Source organism: Phyllobates terribilis, unplaced genomic scaffold (genome assembly GCF_046119375.1).
Source record: "Phyllobates terribilis strain yellow unplaced genomic scaffold, ASM4611937v1 Scaffold_1__5_contigs__length_1240528914, whole genome shotgun sequence".
NCBI classification, from domain to species: Eukaryota; Metazoa; Chordata; class Amphibia; order Anura; family Dendrobatidae; genus Phyllobates; species Phyllobates terribilis.
The window spans coordinates 131615088-131636090 of NW_027362761.1; positions in this window are offsets into that span (position 1 = coordinate 131615088).

The following is a 21003-nucleotide window of genomic DNA, read 5'->3' on the forward strand; positions in this document are numbered from 1 at the left end:
CATTCTATTAGTCCATCCATACTGTCCTCAATCAGGTTGCAAATTGAATATAATATTTTTCTGCATCTACCTCTGAAAAAATATTTGGGCTTCTAGCTGTGTGTGGGACTTGTTCTATTAGTCCATCTATACTGACCTCCATCAGGTTGCAAATTGAATATAATTTTTTCCTGCATCTAGCTCTGAAAAAATATTTGGGCTTCTAGCAGTGTGTGGGACTTGTTCTATTAGTCCATCTATACTGACCTCCATCACGTTGCAAATTGAATATAATATTTTTCTGCATCTAGCTGTGAAAAAATATTTGGCCTTCTAGCAGTGTGTGTGACTTGTTCTATTAGTCCATCTATACTGACCTCCATCAGGTTGCAAATTGAATATAATATTTTTCTGCATCTAGCTCTGAAAAAATATTTGGCCTTCTAGCAGTGTGTGGGACTTGTTCTATTAGTCCATCTATACTGACCTCCATCAGGTTGCAAATTGAATATAATTTTTTTCTGCATCTACCTCTGAAAAAATATTTGGGCTTCTAGCTGTGTGTGGGACTTGTTCTATTAGTCCATCTATACTGACCTCCATCAGGTTGCAAATTGAATATAATTTTTTTCTGCATCTAGCTCTGAAATAATATTTGGCCTTCTAGCAGTGTGTGGGACTTGTTCTATTAGTCCATCTATGCTGACCTCCATCAAGTTGCAAATTGAATATGATATTTTTCTGCATCTAGCTCTGAAAAAATATTTGGGCTTCTAGCAGTGTGTGGGACTTGTTCTATTAGTCCATCTATACTGACCTCCATCCCGTTGCAAATTAAATATAATATTTTTCTGCATCTAGCTCTGAAAAAATATTTGGCCTTCTAGCAGTGTGTGGGACTTGTTCTATTAGTCCATCTATACTGACCTCCATCAGGTTGCAAATTGAATATAATATTTTTCTGCATCTAGCTCTGAAAAAATATTTGTCCTTCTAGCAGTGTGTGAGGCTTGTTCTATTAGTCCATCTATACTGACCTCCATCAGGTTGAAAATTGCATATAATATTTTTCTGCATCTAGCTCTGAAAAAATATTTGGGCTTCTAGCTGTGTGTGGGACTTGTTCTATTAGTCCATCTATACTGACCTCCATCAGGTTGCAAATTGAATATAATTTTTTTCTGCATCTAGCTCTGAAAAAATATTTGAGCTTCTAGCTGTGTGTGGGACTTGTTCTATTAGTCCATCTATACTGACCTCCATCAGGTTGCAAACTGAATATAATTTTTTTCTGCATCTAACCCAGACAATAGTTTTGGCCTAATACCACAGTTTGGCCACTCAGCTCTGCTCGGTTCCCATCCATAGTTTTTTTGTGCAAACAACTCCAGAGTTGTGAATTAGTTAACCACCAAAATGAGTGGAAAAAGGCCTGCTGCTGGTGGAAAGGGGAATAGTCGTGTTGGGAAGGGGAAAAAGGGTTGTGTCCGTGTAGTAGGTGTTAAAGCAACAGTAACATCTGCAGAAGAAAGACCATCTTCCAGCAAAACTAAAATGTCTACTTCTTTTAGCGGACAATGTGATAAGATCCCTTTCTTACGGCCACGCCAATCGCTACAAATTCCAGATGAGGCGCAAAAACAGCAGGTGCTTCAACGGATATCAAGTGCTCCTTTAAGTGGGCTCTCCTCCACATCAACTTCAACATCACAAATACTCCAGTCCTCAGAGGTGTCACCCCAATCGCACTTGCTTCCTCACAGCTCCCAAATCTCCAGCTGCCCGTCTGAGTATGAGGTAGAACAGATGGTTGAGTCTGCAGAGCTGTTTACTCATACTATAGCCTGGGAATCAGAGGTCGGCTCCAGAGCTTCTGTGAATCCAGACGAGGAAATGATCTGCACTGATGCCCTGAATCTTTATGAGTCGGATCCTGGACCAGATGCAGAAGGTTCTGACCATAATGTAGACCCTCATTCCCAAACTGTAACTCCTGTTGGTGGAGACAATGAGGAAGACGATGATGAGACTCAAATACTTGATTGGAGCGACAACTTTAGTTTTTTGTCAGGGCAGGAACAGGTTGGCTCAGAGGACGACGGGTGTGATAACGCACAGGGTGATGATGATGAGGTTGGAGATCCCACTTACTATCAACCCACAGTCAGCCAAGAGATGAGGTCAGCAGAGGAGGTGGAGGAGGATGCTCGTGACGACGAGGTCAGGTTGCGCCTTCCAGGACAGAGACGTAGTACTGGAAGCACGTTAACAACTGCATCCTCAAACACAACTCTGCCTCTGACCACAAGTCGTGGTGGCTCTTCAGGTCGCATGGGTGCTAAGCCTTGCATAGGCTGGGCATTTTTTCAGATCGTTAAAGATGACCCAACTCGTAACATCTGTAACATTTGTCAACAAAAGCTAAGTAGAGGCCAAAAAATACATAGTTTGAGTACTTCATGCATGAACCGGCACATGGACATGAAGCATAAGTTGCAGTGGGAAGCTCACTGTGCTACAATGCGGCCTAGCCGGCCGGGCCAACAACGTCTGCCCCATCTTGTGCATCTGCGGCCTCTGCATCCTCTGTGACTGTGGGGACAGCAGTCACACCTGTTTTGGGACGCAGACCTGCCACCTCTTTACCCGCAACAGCCAGCGTGATTGGCAGGTCATCATTTTCTTTGGAGGTGGTAACACCAGCTGGTGTTGAGTGCTGTCCGACATCAATAGCACCACCTTTGGATCAAGGCAACCTAACATGTCCGCCTGCATCTTCCTCACAGACCAGCAGTTTGCCGGGGACACCCTTATCAACCCCGTCTAAGCACAACAGCCAGCCCTCAGTCCCTCAGATGTGGACAAGTAAAAGACCATTTCCTCCTAGCCATGAGAAAGCTAAGAGGTTGAATTTCACCACCTGCAAGCTCTTGGCTACAGAAATGCTGCCTTTCTGCCTGGAGGACACAGAGGATTTTCGAGACCTTATGTCCGTCGCAGTGCCCCAGTACCAGATGCCCAGTCGGCATTACTTGTCAAAGAAAGGTGTGCCTGCGCTCCACCAGCATGTCGCACACAACATCACCGCTTCTTTGAGAAACTCTGTGTGGGACAGGGTGCATTTCACAACAGACACTTGGACGAGTAGGCATGGACAGGGGCATTACATGTCGCTGACTGGGCACTGGGTAACTATGGTGACAGCAGGACAAGGGGCTGCTGTCCAAGACTTGCCGTCCACACGAGATGTGCGTCAATCCTCTTTATGTCAAAGTTCCTCCACTGCTTCTGCCTCCTCAACCTCCTCTCGGTCCTCCACCTGCACCCAAAGTCTGTCTGGTCATGCCACAAGCTTTCTAACTGTGCAGAAGGGATCCTGCACACCTCCTTACTATGCTGGCAGTAGGGCTCAACGTCATCAGGCGGTTTTTACTTTGAAATATCTGGAAAATGTGAGTCACACAGCTGAGGAGTTTTGGTCAGCTCTGGAGAACCAATTTCATGAATGGTTGTCTCCACTGGACCTGAAACCAGGGAAGGCCGTGTGCGACAATGCTGCAAACCTGGGTGTGGCCCTTCGCCGGGGCAATGTCACACACGTGCCTTGTATGGCTCACGTATTGAACCTTCTTGTCCAGCAATTTTTACCCCACTATCCCAGACTAGATGGCCTTCTGCAGAGGGCACGGTCACTGTGTGCTCACTTCCGCCGTTCGCATCCCGCAGCTCAGCGACTTACATCTCTACAGAAGTCGTTGGGCCTGCCACTTCACCGGCTAAAATGCGATGTGCCTACCTGGTGGAATTCATCTCTGCACATGTTGCAGCGACTGTGGCAGCACCGACAAGCCCTGGTGCAATACGTTCTGACGTATAGCCTGGGCCAACAGGATCCAGAGGTGGGGCAAATCACGCTGGAGGAGTGGTCTCAGATCAGGGACCTATGCACCCTTCTGCACAGTTTTGAAATGGCGACGAAGATGTTTAGTGGTGACGATGCCATTATCAGCTAGACTATTCCGGTGATTTACATGCTGGAGCACATGTTAAACAGAATTTGGAGTCAGGTGGTGGCACAAGAGGAGGTGGAGGAAGTAGAGGAGGAGGAGTTGTATTCGGAAGGGCTGACATCTGCAAGGTCCAGACGGTCAGCAGCACCAAGGCGGCAGGCTTGTGAGGGTGGGGGAGATGGTTTTACCAGGGTGCATTGTAGCAGCCAAACTAGTGAGGAAGGTGCAGGAGCCCAGGAAGAAGTGGAGGACGAACTGATGGAAGACTCATCAGATGAGGGAGACCTTGATCACATTTCTGTTGTGCGAGGTTGGGGGGAGAGGACAGAGGAAGTAAGCATGATTGTTACCTCGCCACCAACACAACAGGGACTTGGTGCTCCTGGATGCGCAAGACACATGAGTGCCTTCTTGCTGCACTACCTGCAACATGACCCTCGAATTGGGAGAATTAGAAATAATTCTGACTACTGGGTTGCCACACTGTTAGATCCGGTACAAAAGTAAATTTGCAGAAATAATTCCTGCCATAGAAAGGGATGCACGCATGCAGGAGTATCAGCAGAGACTGTTGCAGAATCTTACATGTGCTTTTCCACAAAACACCAGTGGTGCACGTAGTGAATCTCACAGTTCCAACTTGCCAACCGTGGGACCGTCGAGTGTTCAGCACTCAAACCGTAACAGAAACACAGTATCTGCTGGTAACATCAATTTTGCGGAATCATTTCACCACTTTTTTAGCTCATCCTTTGCAAGGCCACAGGAGACAAGAAGTCTGACACATAGTCAACGCCTAGAGACGATGGTACAGGAGTATCTCCAAGTAAACATTGAAGCCATGACTGTGTCACTGGACCCTTGCTCTTTTTGGGCTTCCAATCTGGATAAATGGCCGGAGCTCGCCACTTATGCCTTGGAGATCTTGTCATGCCCCGCAGCCAGCGCTGCTGGTGGTGTGCTGACAGATAAGCGCACGCGGCTCTCCACTGATAATGTAGACAGACTCACGTTCATAAAGATGACCAAATCATGGATCCGAAACGACTTTTCTACCCCTGTGTCATCCTGGGGAGAGTAAAAGCTTGATGATTGGTTAAAATCACCTCACCAACCGTTTTAAGCTTTCAAATTACTAATCATGTTTATCTGTATCTTGGCTGGAAAATAATTTGGGCTTTGTAGCAGTGTGCAGTACTGATTCTATTAGGCAATCTATACTAAGCTCCACCAGATTTAAAATTAATAATAATTTTTAGCTGCATCTAGCCCGGAAAATAATTTTGGGGCTCTGAGATGCGCAAGACACATAAGTGACTTCTTGCTGCACTACCTGCAACATGACCCTCAGATTGTCAGAATTCGAAGTAATCCTGACTACTCGGTTGCCACACTCTTAGATCCCCCACACTCTTCGATCAACCTTTTCATTTTAATAAAGACCAAAAAAATGGTCATTTTTGAAATTATAAGCATTAGCAGGTTATTAGAAACTGAAATCAAGCAGTTTTCAACTCAAAACTTTATTCTAGGTGATGTTACATTTACACATAGGACCCCTTGTTCGAAAGGAGCTTCTGAACTCTCTCGTCCATTGAATTTGTCAGGTTTTGGATGGTTTCTGCTTCAATTGTTTTGCATGAGGACAGAATACCCTCCCAGAGCTGTTGCTTAGATGTGAACTGCCTCCCGCCATCATTGACACTCCTTTTGATGATGCTCCAGAGGTTCTGAATGGGGTAGAGGTCAGGGGAGCATGGGGGTCACACCATAAGTTTGTCCCCTTTTATGCCCATATCAGACAGAGATGCAGATGTGTTATGTGCAGCATGAGACGGTGCATTATCATGCATGAAAATGATCTTGCTGCGGAATACACGGTTCTTCTTCTTGAACCATGGCAGGAAGTGCTGTTTGAGAAACTCCACATACATTATGGAGTTCATCTTTACCCCTTCAGGGATCCTAAAGGGGCTGACAATCTCTCTCCCCATGATTCCAGCCCAAAACATTACTCCACCTCCTCCTTGCTGGCGCTGTAGCCGTGTTTGCGTGGGGTGTCCATCAACCAGCCATCCTCCACTCCATCCATCTGGACCATCGAGCGTTGCACGGCACTCATCCGTGAACAAAACAGTTTTGAAATCAGTCTTCATGTAATGTTTGGCCCACTGGAGCCGTTTCTGCTTGTGTGCAGTGGATAGAGGAGGTCGACAGGATGGCGTACGCACAGCTGCAAACCTCTGAAGGACCCTGCATCTTGTTGCTCGGGGGACGTTGGAGGCACCAGCAGCTTCAAAAACTTGTCTGCTGCTATGACAAGGCTTTTTTGCCGCTGCTCTTTTAACCTGACGTAATTGCCTGTAGGAAAGAGTCCTCAATTTGCCCTTATCAGCACGCACACGTGTGTACTGTGAATCAGCTACATACTTCTTGATTGCCAAGACACTTCATCCTGATCATCGCACAATGTTGATTGTAGTCATGCCTTGACCTAAACACTCCACAATTTGTTGCTTCTCAGCAGCCGACACATCCTTTTTCTTTCCCATTTTGGCAGAAAATGTAGGCTGCTTAATAATGTGGGACAGCCTTCTCAAGTAGTCTTGCCATTCATTGGAAACACCTGCCAAACTAATTAGCACAGGTGTCTGCAATTGCTTACAGTGATATAAAGAGCCCAGACACACATCACCATCAATGAGTTTAACTGACAAACAAACAAATTCTTCCCTTATCACTCCTAAACACCTTTTGCATAATAATTTGGAACACAGTGTACATGTGCTTTTCCACAAAACACCAGTGGTTCACGTAGTGAATCTTACAGTTCTAACTTGCCAACCGTGGTCTGTATGAAGTTGTTCAATAAAGGGCCCAAAATTAAGATAACATAGATGGGAGAGGTCTCTATGAATAGGAATTCCTAAGAATTTGATACCCTGTGAGGGCCAGGCAAAGGGAAAGTTGGACTTGATGGAATCCTGTACGGATTTGGGGAGGGAGACATCGAGGGCCTCAGACTTCGCTGTATTGATTTTAAAATTTTACCATGTAACCAAGTGATCTATTTCAGCCATAACAGCAGGGATGGATATATGTGATTGAGTGATATATACTAGGGCATCAATCAGCAAATAGAGAGCACTTGTACTCGGTGCCTCCCACCTCAATCCACCTAATATTGGGGTTATGGCGAATTGATGAGAGCAGGTGCTCCGTCACTAGGATGTATAAGAGAGGGGACAGAGGACATCAATGCCTTGTCCCATTGGTGATTATGAAAGGTGATGAAAATGTTCTGACGCGCCCCCTGGGCCTTGGGACATCCGGAGCCGGACCCTTTTTGGTGGATGCTGGTGGTTGTAGTCTCCGTGGCGGCGACCCGGTTCCGTGGCTCAGGGCGGTCAAAGCAGTGGCGGAACTATTTTTGTGGTTTTGGTGTTTAAATGTCCGACTACGCCACCCATGGATTGCGGTCAGAGTGAACCACCGCTGCAGGGCAAACCGCTGAGGCTGGTGTTGTGGGTGCAGCAGAGCATAGCATAACAACCCACGGGAGGAGTATAGCCTCAGGGCAGTGTATGCGGGGGATGTGGGTGATGGTGCAGGGCAGCAGCAGTAACGACACGGAGTCAGTGATGCAGTCCAGGGCCTTTACTCACAGTTCTTATTATCCAGACCACTTCTGCAGGTAACGGCTGGCCACGTCGTACTGTGCTCACCAGGTGAGGGGCTCAGACAACTCCCAGATAACTTTGGAGCGCTTCACAGGACCCCCTTTGTGTGTCCTTTGTCTGTCCTTTCTTACCAACCCTTCTGTCCGGCTGCCTCGGGCCTCCTCTTGGTAAACTTGGCGCCAGTTTCCCTGACCCTATGTGCTGCCCTCCTAGCGGGTGTAGGGAGGGGCTGCGCCACATAAAATGTCACAGCCTCCTGTTTCTAGCTGAGGGTCGTTTCCCGCCTCCACTAGCTTCGGGGACCGGTCTCCCCCTTTGGCCTGACCCCTCCACGCAGGTGGATTCGGGCGTGCGGTGGCGACACGCCCGTCCACACCTCTCGGATCCCTTCGTTCCTCGTTCCTGGAGCCTTCTCCTCTCCGCTTCCTTCCTTCTCCCTCTTCCAGGCCTGGGCCTCTGTTACTAGGCCTGCCTCTGGAGCAGAGCTCATGCAGAGCCCCTGCTCCCTGTCACTTCTGTTCAGACTTCTCTGCACTGAACTAAGATGGTGCCCACCTTTTATACTCCCTTCTCAATGCACCCAGGAACTGCTTCCTCCCTGCTCCTGCACTACAGGGTTCCCCTTCCTCAGTGTTCCCTCCCCCCACTCCAGCCAGGGACAGGGACTGTCATGCCCATCTCAAGGGCATATTGATCGCCCTGCCCCACGGCAATGTGGTGTAATGCATGCAGCTGTCGGGGTCCTGATCCACACTCCATCCTTACCTGAGAGTGAGATATCACACCTCTGGGTGAGGTGCAATAACTCTGCAGCAACCGAGCGCTCAGGGTGCTACAGTTCCATTTATCATCAGCCTAGGTGACGCATTGCGATACAGGGCCGTGATTTTGGCTATAAAAGGGTCCCCTAGACCCCTACCCCAAGCTTTTTAAGAGAATAATATATGGTGTGCCAGGAGACTCTATGGAATGCTTTCTCAGCATCCGAGAGTATCTAATTACAAATTTTTAACTGCATCTAGCCCAGGAAATACTTTGTGCCTAGTAGCAGTGTCTGCTAGTCAGCGGATTATCCCGGCTGTTAAGCAAGCTACACCACCTGTAGTTTGGACACTAAATTTTTTCAAAGGAAATGCTTCAGGACCACGGGATACTCAGTGAAGAGCATCAGGAGGCACCCCAAAGCATAGGGGCTGGGACTGGTGGTAGGACGCCTTGCGGTGGACAGCCAAGCTCGATCCTTATAAAACCTTTTTAGCTGCAGCAGCTTTAGTGGACGCTACTGGAGCTGGAATTAGGCGGCTGCTGACATGAGACTTGCCCTTCAATAGATTCTTGTAAAAGGATTTAAAGTGTATTCATTCAAATTAGAGAGACAATTTAAATTAAAAAGCTTAGAGCTGCCTCCACCACAGGGGGGCTCGCTCGACCCACCAGCGGACAGGCACCAGTATTGGGAGAGGGGGGCTGGCGGTCAGGGTCCACCACGGCTCTGGCACAAACGGAGGTGGCACGGGCAGGAACGGACTGGCCATGTTGGCTTCTCACTTTTTGGATTTTAGAAGGGCATGACATGCCTATATCTGTGTCTCCCCCTCCTTTTACTCCTCCACCTCTTTTCTTTTCGCATGACCATATGTACTTGTCACTTTTCCATGTGTTAGTTATGTCTTCTGAGCAATTTGTCAGCTTTTGGACACCTTTGAAGGTGTTTTCTATGTGTTTCTATGTGTTTTTGTTTGCCTGCCATTGGTTTTAACGGTGTTCGAAGGTGTTCGACGAACAGTTCGACGAACAGTTCGGCGAACACAAGGGTGTTCGACGAACCGAACCGAACTTGAATGCTACGGGGGTGGCTCAACACTAATTACCACCACATAGTGACCCAATAATACCACATACAAGGGAGAAATACTGCCACACCATGACCGGACCACATATTACCACCACATATTGACCGAATACTACAATACAGAATATTGATAAAAAAAGACAATACTAATATTACAAGTGCCATTACACACAGGAGCTCTGCACATAGTATAAAGTGTTTAGTGTCAGTGTACAGGTAATACGGTGATCACTAGTGACTTTATACACAGGAGCTCTTTATATAGTGTACAGGTAATACAGCGAGCACCAGTGACTTTATTCACAAGAGCTCTGTATATAGTGTATAGGTAATACAGTGATCGCCAATGACATTACACACAAATGAGCTCTGTATATACTGTAAAGTGGATATGTAACACACTGACTCACCAGTGACGTCTCTAGTTGAGGTCCTTCCTCTTTGTTTTTCTTCTTTGTCCGGCACAGATCGCCATAACTACTTCCAATCAGGACTCGTTTCTGCAGAAAATAACGCAGTTATTTTGAGCACCACTTCCAGAGAACTTTCCCCAATTTTTTCCCAACTTCTACACTACAACAGATGAAGAAAAAGCAGCAACATAGTGCCACCCTGCACAGTAACAGGACCCCCACCCCAATTGAAAACAGTATCTTCAAAAATAAAATACATCACATCAGTAATAGCATCCCTTAATTAGCCCCTACAGTAATAATATCCCCCATCTTGGCCCACTTGTGTCTCATTCCTGGCCCCAGCCATATATTGTCCCATACTGGCCCATATGTTCCCCTATGTCTCTGCATTCTGCCACATATGTTTTGCCATTCTGCCCCCATGTCTCTCCAACCTGCCTCTATGTGTCTCCAACCTGCCCCATATGATCTCCCATCCTGCCCCATCTGACATTTCCATCCTGGCCCATATAACATATCCACCCTGCCCCAGCTGTCTCCATTCTGCCCCATCTGACGTCTCCATCTTGCCCCATCTGACTCCATCCTATCCCATGTGTCCCATGATCCTGCCCCATGTGTCCCATGATCCTTCCCCATCTGTCCCATGAGCCTGCCCCATCTGTCCCATAATACTGAACCATCTGTCCCATGATCCTGACCCATCTGTCCCATGATCCTGCCCCATTGCTTATATTGTCATGGCACAGGTTGCAAATGACTATTTTTTTGCCTCAGATCTCACTTTAAAAAAGTCCCAGACTGGGGAACACCTAACTCTTTGATGGAGAAATTTACGAGTGTCGGTGTTCTGTGGAAAAGTTGCCTGCCTTCTCGTTCTGGTCACCTCACTGCTTCTTCTTGCCAGTTTCGGTGCTGCCAATCCATCCCCCTCAGAGCTACTGGCCTTGCTCTGCATGCCAGGTTTTCAGGTTGGATCAGAGACTTCATCATTAGAGGTGAGGGGTATTCAACTCGAACTGTTCGCCAATCTCAAATTCGAGCTGTTTTGGGCGGTGTTCGAGTCATTTGACGAACTCGAACGATTTGCAAAAAATTCGGCTGTTTGAGGTTATGTTCGATAACTGTTCGTGCACCAAAAGCGTAACTGGATTTTTTCACAGTAATGCTGTTAATCAATGTTAATGAACAGTTTCAGTGTAGAGTGGGCGGGAGTAGGGACAGGGGATGGATCTCTGCAGAAATAATGCCGATCTCCATTTTTTTTTTTCTTTCCCGCATTTACAGTGGGGCGGTGCAGTCTGTCAGCCTATCAGCAGCGCACACATGCAGCAAAGAGCTTTTTTTCCACACAAGCAAGGGCATGTGTCATTGGCTGTGTATGTCACATGTCCTTGCCCTATAAGACCCAGCCATTTTCCTCATCGCCACCATTTTCTCACTGCTGCAGCTGAGTGTTAGACGGCACCGCTGCTGCTGTGGGTGCTATACAGTATAACTGTGTGAATTGTGAGCGAATTTCCAGTTACATAGAGAGATAGGTTTAGGCATAGGGACTAGTTCTAATTGCAACCCTTTTGAGAGCTAAGTTACAGCAGTTCATAGCACTTTTTGCCAGTCAGGTCTGTTCCAGTGCTGTGCAAGTGTTTTTCACAGCATTTCACGAAATGTAGCTCAGCCAATCCTTTTGGGCCTTTAGCAGTGTCTGTTAGTCATTGGAGTAGCCTATCTGTGTTGCAAGCTACACCACCTGTGTATCTAATAACAATTTTTCACTGCATCTAAGCCAGCCAATCCTTTTGGGCCTGTAGCAGTGTCTGGTAGTCAGTGGAGTAGCCCATCTGAAGCAAGCTACACCACCTGTGTATCTCATAACAATTTTTTACTGCATCTAACCCAGTAAATCCTTTTGGGCATAGTAGCAGTGTCTTGTAGTCAGCGGAGTAGCCCACCTGTGAAGGAAGCTACACCGCCTGTGTATCTAATTCTAATTTTTTACTGCATCTAACCCAGGAAATCCTTTTGGGCCTAGTAGCAGTGTCTGGTAGTCAGCGGAGTAGCCCACCTGTGACGGAAGCTACACCGCCTGTGTGTCTAATTCTAATTTTTTACTGCATCTAACCCAGGAAATCTTTTTGGGCTTAGTAGCAGTGTCTCATAGTCAGCGGATTAGCCCACCTGTGAAGGAAGCTACACCGCCTGTGTATCTAATTCTATTTTTTTACTGCATCTAACCAAGTCAATCTTTTTGGGCCTTCTAGTAGTAACTGGTAGTCATCAGAGTAGCCCACCTGTGAAGGAAGCTACACCGCCTGTGTATCTAATTCTAATTTTTTACTGCATCTAACCCAGGAAATCCTTTTGGGCCTAGTAGCAGTGTCCGATAGTCAGTGGAGTAGCCCATCTGAAGCAAGCTACACCACCTGTGTATCTAATAACAATTTTTTACTGCATCTAACCCAGTAAATCCTTTTGGGCATAGTAGCTGTGTCTCGTAGTCAGTGGAGTAGCCCACCTGTGAAGGAAGCTACACCGCCTGTGTATCTAATTCTAATTTTTTACTGCATCTAACCCAGGAAATCCTTTTGGGCTAGTAGCAGTGTCTCGTAGTCATTGGAGTAGCCCAGCTGTGAAGCAAGCTACACCGCCTGTGTATCTAATAAAATTGTTTAACTGAATCTAACCCAGCCAACCCTTTTGGGCTAGTACCACAGTTTGGCCACTCAGCTCTGCTCGGTTTCCATCCATCGATGTTTGTGCAAACAACTACAGAGTTGCCAATTATTTAACCACCAAAATGAGTGGCAAACGGCCTGCTGCTGGTGGAAAGGGGAATAGGATTGTAAAAGGGAAAAAAAGGTTGTGTCCGTGGGGTAGGTGGTAAAGCAACAGTAACATCTGCAGAAGAAAGACCATCTTCCAGCCAAACTAAGATGTCTACTTCTTTTCGTGGATAACGTGATATGATCCCTTTCTTACAGACACGCCCATCGCTACAAATTCCAGATGAGGCACAAAAAAAGCAGGTGCTTCAACGGATATCAAGTGCTCCTTCAAGTGGGCTCTCCTCCACCTCAACTTCAACATCGCAAATACTCCAGTCTTCAGAGGTGTCACCCCAATCGCACTTGCTTCCTCACAGCTCCCAAGTCTCTAGCTGCCCGTCTGAGTATGGGGTAACACAGATGGTTGAGTCTGCAGAGCTATTTACTCATACTATAGCCTGGGAATCAGACGTCTTCTCCACAGCTTCTGTGAATTCAGACGAGGAAATGATCTGCACTGATGCCCAGAATGTTTTAGTCGGATGCAGGCCCAGATGAAGAAGGTTCTGAGCATAATGTAGACCCTCGTTCCCAAACTGTAACTCCTGTTGGTGGAGACAATGAGGAAGACGATGATGAGACTCAGATACCTGATTGGAGCGACAACTTGACTTTTCGTTCAGGGCAGGAAGAGGTTGGCTCTGAGGACGACGGGTGTGAGAACACACAGGGTGATGATGACGAGGATGGAGATCCCACTTACTGTCAACCTACAGTCAGCCAGTCGATGAGGTCAGCAGAGGAGGTGGAGGAGGATGCTAGTGACGACGAGGTTAGGTTGCGCCTTCCTGTACAGAGACAGAGTACTGGAAGCACATTAACAACTGAATCCTCAACCACAACTCTGCCTCTGACCACAAGTTGTGGTGGCTCTTCAGGTCGCATGGGCTCAAAGTCTTGCATAGCCTGGGCATTTTTTGAGATCGCAAAGGATGACCCAACACATGTTATCTGTAACATTTGTCACCAAAAGCTAAGTAGAGGCCAAAAAATCCATAGTTTGAGTACTTCATGCATGAACCGTCACATGGATATGAAGCATAAGTTGCAGTGGGAAGCTCACAGTGATACAATGCAGCCTAGCGGGCTGGGCCAACCACCGTCTGCCCCATCTTGCGCATCCGCGGCCTCTTCATCCTCTGTGAACGGGGGGACAGCAGTCACACATGTTTTTGGACTCAGACCTGCCACCTCTTTACCCGCAACAGCCAGTGTGATTGGCAGGTCGTCAGTTCATTTGGAAGTGGAAACATCTGCTGGTGTTGAGCGCTCTCCGACATCGAGAGCACCACCTTTGGATCAAGGCAACCTAACATGTCCACCTGCATCTTCCTTACAGACCAGCAGTTTGCCGGGGACACCCTACTCAACCCCGTCTTAGCACAACAGCCAGCCCTCGGTCCCTCAGATGTGGACAAGTAAAAGACCATTTCCTCCTAGCCATGACAAAGCTAAGAGGTTGAATTACACCATCTGCAAGCTGTTGGCTACAGAAATGCTGCCTTTCCACCTGGTGGACACAGAGGATTTTTGAGACCTTATGTCCGTCGCAGTGCCCCAGTACCAGATGCCCAGTCGCCACTACTTCTCAAAGAAAGCTGTGCCTGCACTACACCTGCATGTCGCACACAACATCACAGCTTCCTTGAGAAACTCTGTGTGTGACAGGGTGCATTTCACCACAGACACTTGGACGAGTAGGCATGGACAGGGGCGTTACATGTCGCTGACTGGGCACAGGGTAACTATGGTGACAGCAGGACAAGGGGCTGTTGTCCAAGTCTTGCCGTCCCCATGAGTTGGGCGTCAATCCTCTTTATCTAGAAGTTCCTCCGCTGCTTCTGCCTCCTCAACCTCCTCTCGGTCCTCCACCTGCACCCAAAGCCTGTCTAGTAATGCCACCCGCGTTCTAACTGTGCAGAAGGAATCCTGCACACCTCCTTACTATGCTGGCAGCATGGCTCAGAGGCATCAGGCGGTGTTTACTTTGAAATGTCTGGGAAATGTGAGTCACACAGCTGAGGAGTTGTGGTCAGCTCTGGAGACCAGGTTTCATGAATGGTTGTCTCCACTGAACCTGCAGCCAGGGAAGGCCGTGTGGACAATGCTGCAAACCTGGGTGCAGCCCTTCGTCGGGGCAATGTAACACACGTGCCTTGTATGGCTCACATGTGGAACCTGGCTGTCCAGCAATTTTTAGCCCACTATCCCGGACTAGATGGCCTTCTGCAAAGGGCAAGGTCACTGTGTGCTCACTTTCACCGTTCGCATCCCGCAGCTCAACGACTTACATCTCTACAGAAGTCGTTGGGCCTGCCAGTTCACCCGCTGAAATGCGATGTGCCGACACGATGGAATTCAACTCTGCACATGTTGCAGCGACTGTGGCAGCACCGATGAGCCCTGGTGCAATATGTTATGACTAGTGTTGAGCGATACCTTCCGATATCAGGAAATATCGTATCGGATTGGATCGGGCCGATACCCAAAAAGTATCGGATATCGCCGATTCCGATACCGGAAACCAATGCAAGTCAATGGGACACAAATATCGGAATGAAAATAAACCCTTTCTTTCCTTGTAGGTTAATTCTACATGAAGGAAAACAACTAAGAATAATGTAGAATGACATGAAAAGCCGGCAATTCATCAGCGGCATACACCGGTACCCGACAATTTACAACAGAAAGAATAGAGCTTCACACATAGATTAGATAGATAGAAACATGTCAGTCACATATATATGAAGTACAGTGACAGTGTTGCTTACTGTACTTGTCATTTAGTGTAAAGGATTTATTAAAAAAAATATTAGTGTTTTCGTGCACCGTCTCTTTAAAAAAGCCGGCCGGCAATTCAGCAGCGGTACCCGACAATTTATAACAGACAGAATAGAGCTTCACACATAGATTAGATAGATAGAAACATGTCAGCCACATATATAAGAAGTACAGTGACAGTGTTGCTTACTGTACTTGTCATTTAGTGTAAAGGATTTATTTAAAAAAATAATAGTGTTTTCATGCACCGTCTCTTTAAGAAAGCCGGCCGGCAATTCAGCATCTGTACCCGACAATTTAGAATAGAAAGAATAGAGAATCACACATAGATTAGATAGATAGAAACATGTCAGTCACATATATATGAAGTACAGTGACAGTGTTGCTTACTGTACTTGTCATTTAGTGTAAAGGATTTATTAAAAAAAATATTACTGTTTTCGTGCACCGTCTCTTTAAAAAAGCCGGCCGGCAATTCAGAAGCGGTACCCGACAATTTATAACAGACAGAATAGAGCTTCACACATAGATTAGATAGATAGAAACATGTCAGTCACATATATATGAAGTACAGTGACAGTGTTGCTTACTGTACTTGTCATTTAGTGTAAAGGATTTATTTAAAAAAATAATAGTGTTTTCATGCACCGTCTCTTTAAGAAAGCCGGCCGGCAATTCAGCATCTGTACCCGACAATTTAGAATAGAAAGAATAGAGAATCACACATAGATTAGATAGATAGAAACATGTCAGTCACATATATATGAAGTACAGTGACAGTGTTGATTACTGTACTTGTCATTTAGTGTTAAAATAAAGGATTTATTTAAAAAAAAATTGGCGTGGGGTTCCCCTTAAATTTAGGCTCTAGCGGAGGTTAAGCAGACAGCTGGGGCAAATGTTTGAAGCCTGGGAAGGGGGTAATACCCACGGAGCTTCCCAGGCTACTAATATCAGCCCCCAGCTGAATACCTAGCCTTTACTAGCTATTAAAATGGGGGAACCCCCCCAAAAAAAATAACGTTGGGTCCCCCCTAATTTAATAGCTAGCACAGGCTAGGCAGACAGCTGGGGGCTGATATTAATAGCCCAGGAAGGGTGCCATGAATATTGGCCCCCTCCCAGGCTAGAAACACCAGCCGTCAGCCGCCCGAGAAATGGCGCATCCATAGGATGCGCCAATTCTGGCACTTAGCCTCGCTCTTCCACGCTGCCCTGGTGCGGTGGCAGGGGGTAATAGGGTTGGGGTTGATGTCAGCTTATAATGCCAGCTGACATAAAGCCCAGGTTAGTAATGGAGAGGCGTCTATAAGACACCCCCATTACTAACCCCATAGTCAAAGTTAAAAGAAAACACAAACACCCAGAATAAAGTCCTTTAATTGAAATAAAGACACAATTCTTTATTGTTCTAAATTAAACCATACTTACCATCACGCCCATTCCAGCTGAAGCCAACGATCTCCTGCAATAAAAGTAAAATAATAAAGCAACCTCATCCTTACCTTTCCATGGTTCCCACGACAGCTTCAGCTCTGCTACATCGAGATGACAGTCTGGACCGCAGCAGAACGCTGCCATCCAGCCTGTCATCCCGCAGACACTGAGAAGCGCAGGCATGCTTGCGCTCCTCAGTGTCTCTCTGTGACGTCATCCAGATGAGCCGAGTTCATGTCCAATGAACTCAGCTCACCTCATGCACGTCACTGACAGCGTGGGAAAATTCTCCTGCACTCAGCGCTTCAGCGTGAGAATTCTCCCACGCTGTCAGTGACATACATGAGGTGAGGTCATGTCCAATGAACTCAGCTCACCTCATGCACGTCACTGACAGCGTGGGAAAATTCTCACGCTGAAGTGCTGAGTGCAGGAGAATTTTCCCACGCTGTCAGTGACGTACATGAGGTGAGCTGAGTTCATTGGACATGACCTCGGCTCATCTGGATGCCGTCACAGCCAGACACTGAGGAGTGGAAGTATGCCTGCGCTTCTCAGTGTCTGCGGGATGACAGGATGGATGGCAGCGTTCTGCTGCGGTCCAGCCTGTCATCTCGATGTAGCAGAGCTGAAGCTGTCGTGGGAGCCATGGAAAGGTAAGGATGAGGTTGCTTTATTATTTTACTTTTATTGCAGGAGATCGTTGGCTTCAGCTGGAATGGGCGTGACTGTAAGTATGGTTTAATTTAGAACAATAAAGAATTGTGTCTTTATTTCAATTAAAGGACTTTTTCCGGGTGTTTGTGTTTTTTTTAAATACTTTACTAGAAATTCATGGTGGTCATGTCTAATATTGGCGTGACCCCATGAATTTCGGGCTTAGGGCCAGCTGATAATGCCAAGCTGGCCTTAACCCCTTTATTACCCAGTGAGCCACCGCACCAGGGCCCTGGATGAGTTGGGTACAGCGCCAGAAGATGGCGCTTCTATGAACGCGCCATTTTCCGGGCGGCTGCGGACTGCAATTTGCAGCGGGTGGGCCCAGAAAGCTTGGGCCTCCCTGCGCTGCAGATTCCAGCCCCCAGCTGCCTTGTTGTACCTGGCTGGACACAAAAATAGGGCGAAGCCCCATGTATTTTTTTTTTTAATTATTTCATGAAATTCATGGAATAATTAAGAAAAAAAGGGCTTCCCTATATTGTTGTGTCCGGCTAGGTACAAATAGGCAGCTGGTGGTTGGGGGCAGCCCGTTCCTGCCTGCTGTACCTGACTGGACACAAATATAGGGCGAAGCCCCACATAATTTTTTTTTAATTATTTCATGAATTTCCTGAAATAATTAAAAAAAAATTGACGTGGGGCTTTGCACTATATTTGGGTCCAGCCAGGTACAGCAGGCAGGAACGGGCTGCCCCCAACCACCAGCTGCCTATTTGTACCTGATTGGACACAACAATATAGCGAAGCCCTTTTTTTCTTAATTATTCTATGAATTTCATGAAATAAAAAAAACGTGGAGCTTCTCCCTATTTTTGTGTCCAGCCAGGTACAACTAGGCAGCTGGGGGATGGAATCTGCAGCGCAGGGAGGCCCAAGCTTTCTGCCCCCCGCTGAAAATTGCAGTCCGCAGCCGCCCCGGAAAATGGCGCGTTCATAGAAGCTGGATGCTGTACCTGGCTGGCATACAAAAATATGGCGAAGCCCACGTCAAAAGTTTTGGGAAAAATTAATTAAAAAATAAATAATAATTTAGGGACTGCATCTTTATTAACTCCTCAAATGTCATTTAGTGTTAAAATAATGGATTTATTTAAAAAAAAAATGGCGTGGGATCCCCCATAATTTTAGTCTCTAGCGGAGGTTAAGCAGACGGCTGGGGCAGATGTTTGAAGCCTGGGAAGGGGGTAAAACCCACGGAGCTTCCCAGGCTACTAATATCAGCCCCCAGCTGAATACCTAGCCTTTACTAGCTATTAAAATGGGGGACCCCGCCCAAAAAAATGTCGTGGGGTCCCCCCTATTTTAATAGCTAGCAAAGGCTAGGCAGACAGCTGGGGGCTGATATTAATAGCCCAGGAAGGGTGCCATGAATATTGGCCCCCTCCCAGGCTAGAAACACCAGTCGTCAGCCGCCCCAGAAATGGCGCATCCATAGGATGCGCCAACTCTGGCACTTAGCCTCGCTCTTCCACGCTGCCCTGGTGCGGTGGCAGGGGGTAATAGTGGTGGGGTTCATGTCAGCGCCAGCTGCCATGAAGCCCAGGTTAGGAATGATGTGCGTCTATAAGACACCCCCATTACTAACCTACAAAGTGTTAAAAAGAAAAAACACACTACACCCAGAAAAAAATAATTTATTTGAAATAAAACACACAATTTAATTTAATTCTTAGTTTACTAAAAATAATAGTTACCTGTCCACGTTCCTGCGCTGATCTCCCATGCACAGCTGTCACATCTGGAGATGGTGACAGCTGTGCATGGCAGCTGTAAGCTCACGCTGCCGGGAACACGTCCGCTCCCGGCAGCGGGAGCCACTGACTGAGGTCACCGGAGGACATTCAGGCAGCGCAGCTCCGGAGACCTCCTTTACGGCACTGCTGTACCGTGGGAATTTCTCACGATACAGCAGGGCCGTAAAGGAGCTAACCGGAGCAGCGCTGCCTGAACTCCGGTGAACCCTTACGGCCCCGTCATTCTAGCGGCGGCAGCGGTTCAGAGCGGTCACATTCTATGTGGCTGCTCTGAACAGGAGATCTTCGTGGGACACTCGTGGACTGCTACGGAGGGGTAAGGATAAGGTTGTGGTTTATTATTTTATATTTTATTACAGGAGATCGATGGCTTCGGGGAATTAGGTGTCTTGGTGAGTATAGGTGTAGTTTTTTATTTTTTACTTTATTTTAGGTGGCGATCGGCGGGGACAGGTAATGTATGAACTAATTTCTTTTAGGTAACCACTGGCCACCAATGACATGTATTTAAAATTTATTGGGGACACAGTAGGGCAATTTAAATAGCAGGATCAGTCTGATGGGAACTACTGCTCCCATCGAGCTGATCCTGCTGGCAGGAGTGGACGGGGGGCAGACATAGGCCGATGGGAGTAGTAGTGTCACATCGGCCTATGTCTGCCTGCACGCACACACCCGCACACACACCGCACACACCCGCACACATCGCACAGACACCGCGCACACCCGCACAAACATCGCGCACACACCCCGCACACACACTAATCATGACGGTCTGATCGTCTGGGAGGTGAGGCTGACCTGTGCGGCCGTGGGAAAGTTCATGTGAGTTCATGCAGTCAAGCATGAACTCACATGAACCCTCTGAGGGCACCGCGGCTAATTCAAATGAACAGCTGATCGGCATCAGCTGATACCTCAGCTGTTCATTTGAAATAACCGGCGGGAAAGCGCAGCACAGAACGGGAAAGCCGGCGGTGAAGTCTTTTCACTGCCGGCTTCCCCGCCCGGGTCCTTCACTCCCCGCTCCTTGGAGCTGCGCTCCCCGCCCGGTCCTAACTTACGATCGGGATGGGAGGTGGCGAGGGGAGCGGAGGATCGGGGTAGGAGGTTGCGGGGAAGCAGTATGGGGCTGTGTGATTGTTTAAAAGCCGGCGGCTTTATACCGCCCGCCGGCTTTTAAACAATCAGGAGAATTCTCCCCCGCTGGGATGGCATTCTGATGACAGGCTGGATCGCGCTGCCATCCAACTTGTCATCCTTCACAGACACTGCAGAGCGCAGGCATTATGGGAACTTCCGATTCCGGTATCCGATATTGTAAAAGTATCGGAATTAAGTATCGGAATTCCGATACCGCGAATATCGGCCGATACCCGATATTACAGTATCGGAATGCTCAACACTAGTTATGACGTATAGCCTGGACCAACGAGATCCTCAAGTGGGGCAAATCACACTGCAGGAGTGGTCTCAGGTCAGGGGCCTGTGCACCCTTCTGCACAGTTTTGAAATGGAGACGAAGATGTTTAGTGCTGACGATGCCATT